Source organism: Lactuca virosa, chromosome 8 (genome assembly GCF_052849685.1).
Source record: "Lactuca virosa cultivar CGN04683 chromosome 8, Lactuca_virosa_CGN04683_v6, whole genome shotgun sequence".
In the NCBI taxonomy this organism is placed as follows: Eukaryota; Viridiplantae; Streptophyta; class Magnoliopsida; order Asterales; family Asteraceae; genus Lactuca; species Lactuca virosa.
In genome coordinates this window covers 233,059,491-233,073,054 of record NC_136433.1, presented here as the reverse complement: position 1 = coordinate 233,073,054, position 13,564 = coordinate 233,059,491, and positions in this window count along the sequence as shown.

Genomic DNA, 13,564 nt, shown 5'->3' with positions numbered 1-13,564 from the left:
AAGTTTTGAAAAGATATCAATATGGAATGTTTCTTTAGAAATGTTTAATGTTAATATTATCTCACATTGAGATAATATTTTTTGGGACCAATTCCGCAACAAAAGAAATACTCTATTTTAAAATAAGCATAAATAAAAATTTTAAAATGACCGTAAATTTGGGGATGTCATAGCGACCATCCAGGGCCCATATTTTAAAGGGGATTAATTTTTTTATGGATTTTATTAATGATGTTAGATAAGATCAATCACGAAGATATCATTAATAATTTTGCATCTCAAAAAGGTAGAAGAAGTATTTTTTTTAAATATATGGATTTTTGTAATCGAAAATAGTATATTTAGAATCTAGTATAAATTATTTTCTTTCATTTATTGAGTTGTTATAAAAATGTTAATGAAATTTGTGTATTTTAAGGGCCTTCTTTTCCTCTCTCGCCCTATGCCCAAAATATGTTTAGAATGGCCCTGATGGAGTTTAAAAGGGATGGAAGGTTGTAGAATGATAACATGACTTGATTGTTGTTTTTTGAAATGTATGTGTAAGGGAGAATCACTATATGTTATTGGGAGGGATGAAAACAACCATATATTTCTTATTGCATGGGCAATTATGTATGGAGAACAAAGAAAAGTGGAAGTGGTTTTTGGATAATCTTACTGATGATCTGCATTAGAAATTATGAAATGGCTACACTTTAATGATAGATCAACACAATCTATACGTTACATTCTAATACATTACTTTTAACACCAAATGTTATAACTAATGCTTTGTGCTTACAAGGTTTGACTAAGGCAGTCTAGGAGATGATTTCATTTGTATAGTATAGATAGTGTGTTAGGCATATGTGCCAAGAATTGCAGAAAATATAGTGGTGCTCACTATGAAACATTGTTCTAGAAAGCATCCAAGGCTTCAACTGGATAAGCTTTTAATGTTGTAATGAAATAAATTGAAGATCCTAAAGATCCCTAGCCTATCACTAGCATGTTGTTCTATCATAACGTAATATCAAATAATAGTGTGGTAACTTAGGGTCTACTTACTGTCTCCGACTGATCGTACACATCACATCCTTTCTTGATTATTTTTTAAAATCATTTTTAAAACTTTTGTAGTTCCTTAGTTTGAGACTGGATTCACACGGATGTTCCTCCAATTCGCTCAAACCAAGGCTCTGATATCAACTTGTAACGTCTCAAAAAATCACAACAAATTTAATTTTTTCAAAACAACCCATTTACTAAAAAGAAGTGTTTACGTAACCATTGTCTTCAAAACATTATTCAAAAACAGTCTCCCAATATCAACAACATAACACTCAGGATGTGTACAGTCGCGCCTTCGCCTTGCCACAATCCTCTGAAGTACCTGAAACAAAACTAAACTGTAAGCCAACACTTAGTGAGTTCCCCCAAAGTACTACCACATAAACATAACAAACAACAACGTGCAAATATGAGCCTTCAGCATGACTGAACTGCCTCAAAGGGCCTATAGCCTATCTGGACCTCTCTCGAGCCTTCGACATAATTGGACCGCCTCGTAGGGCCTACAGCCTATCCGTACCGCTCTCCGAGCCTTCGGCCTGACTGGACCGCCTCGCAGGGCCTACAGCCCATCCGGACTACCCTAGGTATCTTGGCCTTCAGCACAAAGCATGAACGCTTCAACCCGATACACTATCACATATCAACATATACCATAACAATCAATAATTAGCATAAACATGTGGTCATACAGATCTAACAGATCACTACAGCATGGCAAAATCCGATCTACCAAGATATAGATCTAACATATCACTATAACATAATAGCACAGTAAAACCAGGATATCAATCAAATGGACCGGCCTTGGTGCCTTCGACCTGTAAGTACAGTGAGGAAACTCACCTTACAGTCTTACGAATAGTTGATCAATATTGTGCTCCCAAATACTGGTTCAACCCAAATCCTAAATGTCAAAACATTTCCATTCTAAATTAATAACATTTCCACACAAACACCCATGGTCAAAACTGGTCAAAGTCAACAAGTCAACTGAGTCAACACAACCGAGTCTACTCAGGCTTCGTATGCATGGTGTACTCCGGAGGTTCGTGGGGTGTACTAGTTGTCCGAGGCATCGGGGTCAGATCTGCGTACGCGCAGCGTACCCTTCGGTACACCCAAAGTATGCATCAGTCCCCCTCTTAACATATTAAGTGCCGACATGTGCCTTCAAGGGAAAAAGAAACGAGAATTAGGGGCTTGGGGAAATCAAACTCGGGTCTCCCATTTCAAAAGGAGGAGCTTTAATCAGTAAGCTGGAAGAAGTTTTGTGTTTTATCTTCTAACTTAATACATTTAATGTGTATTTTGCTGGAACTTTTAAATAATAAGTATTATTATTATTATTATTACTATTATTATTATTATTATTTTTATTATTATTATTATTATTATTATTATTATTTTCTATTATTGTTATTATTATTATTATTGTTGTTGTTGTTGTTATTGTTGTTGTTATAATTTTTTTATAAACTTATAAATACATTTTTAAATACGTTTTTAAATGTGTAAATATACTTTTAAATGTAAAAAAAATACTTTTAAAACGAGTAAATATATATTTAAAATTAATATTTATATATTTAAAAAGTATGTAAACATTTAACAACATATTTATACATTTTAAAGCGTATGTATAATACATATTTAAAAACTTTTTTATACATATAAACATGCATCAAAACGTTTTTATACGTATTTAAGCATATAAAAATGTTATTATACATATAAAAATATATAAAGACGTTTTATACATAATGTATACATATGAATATGTATAAAACGTCTTGATATACATAATGTATTTACTCAAATGCATACGTATTTAAACATATAAAAACGTTTTTATGTATATCAAGACATTTTATACATATTCATATGTATACATTATGTATAAAGACATTTTAGCAAATTCATATGTATATATTATGTATAAAAGGTTTTTAGCAAATTAATATGTATAAAAACGTACAAAAAACAAGTATTTATATATAATGTATACATATGAATACGTATAAACGTCTTTATATATTTTTATATGTATAAAAACATTTTTATATGTTTAAATATGTATAAAAACGTTTTGATGCATGTTTATATGCATAAAAAAGTTTTTAAATATGTATTTGAAGGTATACATACGCTTTCAAATGTATAAATATGTTGTTAAATGTTTACATACTTTTTAAATATATAAATATTAATTTTAAATATATAAATACCTTTAAAAATATATTTACACCTTTAAAAAAGTATTTTTTTTACATTTAAAAGTATATTTACACATTTAAAAACGTATTTAAAAATGTATGTATGAGTTTATAAAAAAATTAATAATAATAAAAATAATAATAATAATAATAATAATAATAATAATAATTATTATTATTATTATTATTATTATTATTATTGGGATGTTAGATCGAGGCTGAACCTCTGACCACTATCACAGGAAGGCATATGATAAAGTTCATGTGGAAGAACATCCTCACGCATTTGGAACCCCAAGAATTCTAATTAGCGATAGTGGCACCCAGTTTGAAGACAACCCCTTCAAGGAATGGTGTGAAGAAAAGCAAATACATCGCCAATTCACCTCAGTGGCACATCCCCAAGCCAACGGCCAAACGAACGTGTCAAACAAGACTATCGTCAATGGCATTAAGAAGCGTCCGATGAGGTTAATGGTTAGTTTATTTAATTACAATGAGATTAATGGTGGTCTCATATGCTTGAAAACTTTCATATGAGTGTTCAATAAGTTTGGAACAAACCTTGTGAGTTTCGGAATGCTCAATTGAACAATTGGTTACTTAACCCTTCTTTTGGAATTTGAGAACCAATATGTTCTTAAATGGTTTCAATGAGCACTTAATGAATTAAGTGAGGTGTGTTTGAATGATAAAACACATACTTATCATGCGTGAAAACCTAAATAAATTGTACAAAGTGATTTGGAAAAGGGTCTTCAAGAACTATGCAAAGTAGGGTGTTATTTTGAGAAAAATCGAGTTTTGTGTGTGTGCATGTAACACCCGTTTTTCCAGGATGGATCGAGTTAAGGTTTTATGGGGTCAAAGCTAGAATTTTTAGAGAAAAATCGGGTGTCACAACGTGACCATAGGGTGGTCACGACGTGACAGGCAAAGTGAGAAACACGTATCAAATCAGTGCATAGGTAATCACGACGTGAGAAAATTGCATCCCAAGCCCATGATCTTTTAGGGTCTCCTTCGTATTTAAGCCCCATTATCTCGAATATAGGGTTCATTATCAGCCTCCAACCTCCTAACACTCTCTTGAAACCTCAATCCTCCAGAGTTAATTTTGAGCTCCATTTGGGTGTTTTCTAGCCAATAAGAAGGAGAGATAGAGATTGGTGCATTAACTCAACATTCAAGCTTCACCATCATCCATTTTTCACACCTTCTGGACCCTTGTGAGTTTCCAAGTTTAATGCTTTATGATTATATAAGCTTAGATATAGGTTTTTATGCACCATCTTTCATGCCTAGGCTGTTTCCAAGTGGGGGAGAACCACTTGAGAGTATCGAAAATATTTCCAAGTGCGGAATAACTTTGACTTCGTACCTAAGGACAAAAGGATATCTTGTTTCTCGTTGTAGAGCAAAAGATTTCGCAATGGATAGTGTTCATTGGTCTTTTGTAATCAGGGAATCAAACATTGAGGATTCAAGTTATCTCGTTCAGGGGCATGAAATAGAGGTAAGGGCGCCTTTTGGATCCGTAGCCAAGCTCAAGTCCAGGGTTGTGTTAGAACCTCTCTTCCTGTTATTGTCTGATGAAGGCTCTGGGGTTCGAAGCATGACCCGAACGCCTGGTAGGTTTCAACAGGTTGGGGGTTCGGTTCATATTGATATTGGTTGGGTATTATCGTGGGTAGTTGGCAAGACCATGGATTGGGCCCATGGAAATTCTGGAAGTGTTATAAGACTGCAAAGTAGCCATAACGTTCACTAGATTAGTTAGACGGGCATGGAAGTGTGGTCAGTATATGACTTGGCCCATAGCATTCTATGGGAGGAGTTAGGTCGTACCAGGAATGATCGTGAGACTATGGAAGGACTGCGTATTGTGTTATGATATGGATCTTGTGGTTTTGGTATGTGTTAACTGAGACATTGATTGGGTTCCGGCAGGTCGGTGTGATGATGGTCATATGTCTATAGACCTACCGGACACTGGTCAAAAATCTTCATGGCCGAGATTGGGATTTGGCAAGAACGGTGAGGAACCGTGAACTTCTCATCCCCATGGTTGGATGGTGTCATGATGTAACGTGAACCAGTGGCAGAATGATTCACATGAGTGATACCTAGTAGGCAATTATTGAGGCTCATAGGTCTTGGATCATTAGTCATTTTGGCATGTTCGGGTGATAGTGCATTGATTGGGAGTCGGGTGACTCAGTGGCCAACTGACTTGGATCATGTGGACAATAAGAGTTGTTGTAGTGTTACTTGTGCATCATAAGTTTTGCTAAATGTTTGCTTTATGAACCCCCATTTGTTTGCAGGTCGCCTATTTGAAGCTTGGATACCAATGTCGAGTATTAATTCTAAAACCTCAAGTCATGAAGTTCGTCGTAAATGTCTTAAATGTGTTGTTGGGTAGGGATACACCTGAGATGCTAAGGGAGTTGGATACAATGTGATATTCTTAGACTGACCATCATTATACTCGTGTGAGTAGCGATTCAATGATAACTTTTCGGAAAGTCAAGTGTGTAAGGTTTTCGGGGATAATTTACAGAAGGTGGAATTTGGTGAAATTCACGATCAAGATGTTTTGATTATTCTTTCTGCATGATTGGATGATGTTCCTATTCAGGGAACTGGGGGTTAGACGTAACGTTCACTAGATTAGTTAGACGGGCATGGAAGTGTGGTCAGTATGTGACTTGGCCCATAGCATTCTATGGGAGGAGTTAGGTCGTACCAGGAATAATTGTGAGACTATGGAAGGACTGCGTATTGTGTTATGATATGGCTCTTGTGGTTTTGGTATGTGTTAATTCAGACATTGATTGGATTCCTGCAGGTCGGTGTGATAATGGTCGTATGTCTATAGACCCACTGGACACTGGTCAGAAATCTTCATGGATGAGATTGGGATTTGGCAAGAATGGTGATGAACCGTGAGCTTCTCATCCCCATGGTTGGATGGTGTCATGATGTAACGTGAACCAATGGCATAATGATTCACATGAGTGAGACCCAGTAGTCAATTATTGAGGCTCATAGGTCTTGGATCATTAGTCATTTTGGCATGTTCGGGTGATAGTGCATTGATTGTGTCTGTAACATCCCAAAAATACAGGCCAAAAATTTCATTTTTAAATACGCTATTATAAAACCAACAGTATAATAAAACATCCATGATATCATGGCATGCCAAAACCAAAGAAGAAATAATCAAAACATGTTATCATAAACCAATATCAGAGTATAATCCCAAAGATCTCATGTGCGGAAAACCATGGTGTGATGCGCTGCGATCGAGCTGACTCCTTTCCTTTAAAAAACGAAGTACCTGAAACAAAAATTGAAAACCGTAAGCACGAAGCTTAGTGAGTTCCCCCATCATACCACACACCGTACAATAAAATACTGTCAGGCAATTCTGGGGTGCCTAACTTACCCAGGTCAAACTTACGCAGGTCAAGCCATTCTAGGGTGCTTGACTTACCCGTCGGTCTATTTCACCCGACTACTGGGGACTATTTCACCCCTACCACTACCACGCAATAATATAACACACATATACTGCCAGGCAATTCTGGGGCGCCTGACCTACCCAGGTCAAGCCATTCTGGGGTGCTTGACTTGCCTGTCGGTCCTTACGACCGACATACGAGGACTATTTCACCTCCTACTACTACCACATAATATCATAGCATAAACATACTGCCAGGCAATTCTAGGGTGCCCGACCTACCCTTCGGTCCTAACGACCGAACTTGGGGACTATTCTCCCCCTACTACCACTATCACATATAACATATCATGCTAGCACATAAATATATCAGGTAGTAGCAAACCTAGATGAATATCACAAAGACAATCATCTAACATACAACTCCTACTGGTGGGCCGACATTGTGGCCGTAGACCCACCGCTACTGGAAGGTAACTCACCTCACAGTGCTGAAGTCCCGTAGACACAACCCCAGCTGTTGGATGACAGGTTCCAGAACTGTCAACATCAAAATAACACCCAATTAATAATTGGGTTCCAATACATAACCATAAGTCCATGCTTGGGGGTAAAAGACTACTCTACCCCTAACTGGGCTTGATTCAAGCCCAAGGCCCAAATCAAAGGCCCAAAAGTCCAACTATGGCTCAAGGCCCAACATATGGCCCGATTTTCCAAATTGGGCCCAAACCTTTACATGGTCTTATTCTAAGGCCCAACCATTTATTCCAGTCCAACATTTGACATTCTAATGGCCCAATATCATATAATCCTTAAGGCCCAAACTATGGCCCATCTATGGCCTAATTTTACAAATTGGGCCCAAACCCTCATATGGGCCTTACCCTAAGCCCATTAACATATTCTAGTCCATATGATTATTCTTGGATGACCCATTATTATCCCAATCACCAAAGTCCAATAGAAAGGCCCAACTTAAGGCCCAAGTGAGATTAGGGTTTCACATAAAATGACAATTCGGGTTAAGTGTTTCTCACTTAACCTATTAAGGACTTAATCCATTAAGTTCCACATGGCCTTAGGTTAATTTGCAATGATTATAAATTAATATTTTAAGTTCATTAAATAATTCTGATGCGGTCCCGATAAGTCCCAAATTAGGGTTTCATGACATTAGGGTTTTCCAAACCCTAATTAGGGTTTCCAACCCATATTAGCCCAATAGGCCCAAAACCAAGTCCTTAAGCCCATTAGGGGTTTCCTTAGGTCAATTAGGGTTTATCACCCATTAGTCACATGTTTGGGCTTTTGGGTCCATTAGGGCTTCATTGGGCCCATTAGGGTTTAATAGGCCCATTAGGGTTTTAGTCCTTCGTCCAAACATCCAACAAGCAATCCCAACACAACTAAGCACACCGCCACCCGACACGGCGGACGGTGGCGGCAGCCACCACCCTACGGTGGTGGTTTGAGCTTCTTTCCATTATTCTTCTTTCCAGTTACATTTTAGAATACTAAACTCCAATAATCACACACACACACACACTAATACAAATACATATAGACAACAACCTAGTGGTGCCCGGCGGTGGCATGTGGTGGCAGGAAGAAGGAAGCTTGGCGGCAGCGGTGGTCCTAGTGGTCGGTAGCACCCTTGGCGACCAACATGAGCAGCGGCCGACAGTGGCTATAGCTTGGAACGAATCACCGGCGAATGGAAGTGATGGGTGGTGGAACCGTGAGCGACAAGAGTGGCGGCAGGAGGAACTCCTCGTCTTCACCAGCGACGACTATCGGTGGCTTCATCTTCTCATCGGTATTGACCACATCGGCAGCAACGAGGCGGCAAGAGTGTTCGACGGCGCCGGTTGCTGATGGCGACCGATGAAACAGCAGCGCCTGGAGGCTGCTCGACGGTACTGGGTGGTCGGAGAATGGACGAGGTAACTGGTGGTGGTCGTTCGGAATGCGACCGGTCGGAGAAACGAAATCAGATGGCGACGGCGGCTGGGAAACGACATGCTCGCCGGACTCGGTTAGACTGCGGCGGCCGGTAGTTGAAGATGGAGAGGGTGGCGGCTAATATGAGTGTATTAGGTTTAGGGTTACATAAAGCATATATATGAAGGAGGTGACGAGTTCATGCCCGTCAATTACAAGATTCCGTCCATAATTACACTTCTGACCCCTCCTTCCGAATTCCTTTCAAATAAAGCCCATAATTTACCATTTAAACCCTCAACATTAAAATCCTTTACATCTTAGGTACAAAATTTACCAAACAGCCCCCAATATCTTAATTATGACACATTCAACCCTTCCACCTCATTTCCTTTTAAATTAAATCCAAATAATTACCACGGAGCCCTTGTCTTCATAAATAATTATAAACTGAGTCCGAAACTTACACTTCTAACCCCCGACTTCTAAAAATGTGACATTTAGCTCTTCAAGACCATCCATTATACATAATTATTTATTTTAGGGCTACTATTCATTCATTAATTAATTTATTTATCTAATAAATAAACGGGGTGTTACAGTGTCACACCTCCGAACTTGAACGGCGGAAACGTCCGGGGGCGAATGACTTCATCTTGTAATATCATAACTGTGTATATAAATGAAAACATAGCCATCATCATCATCATACATTAAAGATTACAACATACACGTTTTACAGTATTGCATTTGTTCACAAAAATTACATCCCAAAATAACAAATGTATGATGAAACCAAAATACAACATTCATTCAAATCCATAGCTGTAAAGAATCTGACTCACTGTGTTCCTGAGAATACAAGTCGTTTGAAAAGCGTCAACATAAAAATGTTGGTGAGTTCATAAGAACGTTTGTATAAAAACTTGGTAGTAGTTTGTAAATCTCCAGAAAATCCGATATTTTCTTGTAAAAATAGTTTGTAAGTCTTGTTTCCAATCATGTATAATTGCATATGTATTCTTTGTTGATATTGTTTGAAAATGTATAGTGAGTGGTTCCCAGAAAATCCTGTATTTTCTTTTATATGAAAAGTATGGTCTTAAACCCGAAGACCCGAGTGGTGAAAGTTGACGTAAAATAGTTGATGCATAGGTTCATACTTCGTAACATGAGTAAAGTGTAGATATTACGTTAATTTTTATATAATATAATATAATATAATATCGTTATTCTTTATGTGAGTCGTTATAACCATACTAATATGACGAAGTGCCTGTCTTGACGTTCTTCAGGCGTCGGTTTCTGAGAAGATAATTGTCACCCTAGACTGGGCGGTCTAGCTGTAGTGAGCAGCTCAGGTGTGGGGTGTCAACCCCATATAGATCTATACACAAACTCTCGTTCTCCCTCCAGGAGACTCTGGTTATAACTACAGGGCTTACGGTGTACACTAAAAAGGGTACGGTGAAGGTGCGTCTTACAAGAGCCTTAACGGAATTTACGCTAACATTGAGTTTCATTATTTAACGTTATAAATAATGTTACTAAGGTATATTTTGACTACAAACCAATGATGATAAAAATATAATATAATCTTTTTACCGAAGGTGTCAAAATATCATATTGTTATTCATGACCCAATTTATCCAAATTATTATACGAGACCCATTTTTACTAGAGTTGTTCAAAAATAGCCCATTTTAACAAAATGTTCATTTAAGGCCCATTTTTACTAAAGTTGACAAAAATAGCCAATTTTAACAAAAGTATTCCAAAAATGGCCCAAATTTATGGAAAAGCCCATTTTCGGCCCACTTTTGTTAAGATGGTCAAAAATAGCCCAAGTTTATTAAAAAGTCCATTTTCGGCCCTTTTATACTAATATATACAATAAAGGCCCAAGTTTATCAACATGTTCAAAAATGGTCCATATTTACTAAAAAGGCCCATTTTACCAAAATGGTCAAAAATGGTCCAAGTTTATCAAAATGTTCAAAAATGGTCCATATTTACTAAAAAGGCCCATTTTCGGCCCATTTTACCAAAATGGTCAAAAATGGTCCAAGTTTATTTTTATTGTCAAAAATGACCCAAGATACACATTTATCCACTTTATTGTCAAATAAAGTCCCTTTTTAAGTTTTCTTTAGTTTCATGGTGAGTTTTTAAACATACTTAACATATTTAACCAAACATAAGAAGTTACATAAGGTAACTTATGTTGGATTAGGTGTCTAAGCCCATAACTATTCTTGGTATGTACTTGACCCGATTATGAGCATGGTCCTTTTGGGTTGCCTTCACTCATGCAACTTGATAGGATGACAAGAGGAGAGAAAGTAGAATTTATTATGTGAATAATAAATTCGTATTCAAAATGGTTTTATTAATATATTACAAGATTGATATATTATTTGGAAATCATATTATTTAATTAGTATTGATCATAACTTAATTTGGAATTAATTTAGTGGTCAAAAGAGACTGATTAGATAATTGGGGACTGACATTGCAAATCACTGATAGTTGCAATTGGGCTGATGGATCACCTTGGAATAAGATTGGACGAATTATATGGGAAGCCTATAAAGAATTCGTCCAAGGTGTATTCTAGAAATGGTCAATGGGTTGCTTAAGGCTTAAGCAGTCATATTAGGGTTTCCACCTAAAACCCTAGCAGCCACAAGTATAAATAGACCCCATGACCAAGGGATTTTGGTCTAAGGCTGAAGAAGCCCTAGAGTGGTCGAAATCTCCTCTCTCCTACTTCATCCTTTGCATTGAGTGTTTGTGACTCCATTAGAGGTGCAACACTTGGGGTACTAAGCTTTCAGAGGTCAAGGATATTCAAGGAGTTCTTGTTATTGCTACATAACAAATAAGGTAAGATTCCAAACCCTTATTTATGTATGAATTTCGTTCTTAGAATTGTTAGATTAGGGTTTATGCTTTGGAAGATTGTTTTGCATGTATAACTTGAGGAAAACCTAGATCCAAAACATTAGGGTTGCATGTACACCATAGGAATGATGTTATGCTCAAAACCCATCAACTTATTCCAACAACTTCAAGACTTGGATAGATCTCAAATTTATGGAGCTTTTAGCATAATATCACAACATTTTAACACACATAACATGCAAACCATACACATGCAAGCAAATATACAAAGATTACACAAGACTTTGACTTGTATCCTCCCCCAAAACAAGAAAAACTCGAAAACAATGGGGTATGAAGCTCACCTTGGGCTTTTTCGGTTTTGAAGAGGAAGAATGGAGTGAGTTTTCGGCCTTAGCTAGCTTCTGTGAAGAGATTTATGGAGTTTTGGTCTTCTAGGATCATAAACACGAAAATAGAGTGGTTTTGAGGAAAGATCTTAGCATAAGATGGAGTTAAACTTGAGTGTGAAGTAAACTTACCAAGTTAGGATATTTGGTGAGGAACTCTTGAACACACAATAACACTCACACGATTTTTAGGGAAGAAAGAAGTAATTTCTTTGAGTTCTAAAGAGAGATGAGAGGATTATAATGTTTGAAGTGAATTATGAGAGAGTGAGAGGGAGGGATCATCGGCCGATAAGAGGGGATAAGAGAGAGAGATTTAAACCTAGTTGCATGGTTGTAACGTCCCAAAATTTAAGGCCAAAAATTTCATTTTTAATTAAGTAACATAAAAAAATCATTTGTCAAAACATTTCTAATATTATATTAATTCATAAAACCATTATGTCATGTCTCGAAAACATATCATCGGATAATAATAAAATCAGAGTACAATCCCGTAGATCTCAAAATGCGGAATCCCGATGTGCGTGTGATGTGTCGCTACCGTGCCGGCTCCTTCCCCTTCTCTGAAGAGGTACCTGAAACGAAATTGAAAACTGTAAGAACGAAGCTTAGTGAGTTCCCCATCATACCACACACCATACAATAACATACTGTCAAGAAATTCTGGGGTGCCTTACTACCCAGGTCAAGCCATTATGGGGTGCTTGACTTACCCAGGTCAAGCCATTCTGGGGTGCTTGACTTACCCGTTGGTCTATTTCACCCGACTACCGGGGACTATTTCACCCCTACCACTACCACGTAATAATATAACAAACATATACTGCCAGGCAATTCTGGGGCGCCTGACTTACCCAGGTCAAGCCATTCTGGGGTGCTTGACTTACCCGCCGGTCCTTACGACCGACATACAAGGACTATTTCACCTCCTACCACTACTATCACATATAACATATCATGCTAGCACATAAACATATCAGGTAGTAGCAAACCTAGATGAATATCACAAAGATAATCATCTAACATACAACTCCTACTGGTGGGTCGGCATTGTGGACGTAGACCCACCGCTACTGGAAGGTAACTCACGTCAATGTCGTGTAGTATCCGCACAGTCCTCGGCACGGGAATCGACTCGTCTATACTCCTCAATCCCTACACAATGACCTTTTCCGATTACTAATGTATACTCACAACCCTTACAAGGGTCGACCCAATCCAAGTCACAGTCAAGGTCAAACCCTGGTCAAAGTCAACATCCAGTCGACTTGACTCGCCGAGTTGGTCCACCAACTCGTCGAGTCCCTATTCTTTCAAAATGCTACAAACCCTGACTCTACTCATTGAGTCTAGCAAGAACTCGACGGGTTCACCTTCAACCATAGCATCGGGATCATCTTTAACCGACTCGCCGAGTTCATATTCATCATATGAATGTGTCCAGTCTATGACTCGCCGAGTTCTATGAACAACTCGTTGAGTCCGTCTTCATGAATTGGGAGATTGCCTTGGACTCACCGAGTCCTATGACTTCCAGGTCCAAGACAAACCCCTAGCAGGCTGAGTGTTCCTTTCACTCAATCAAAACC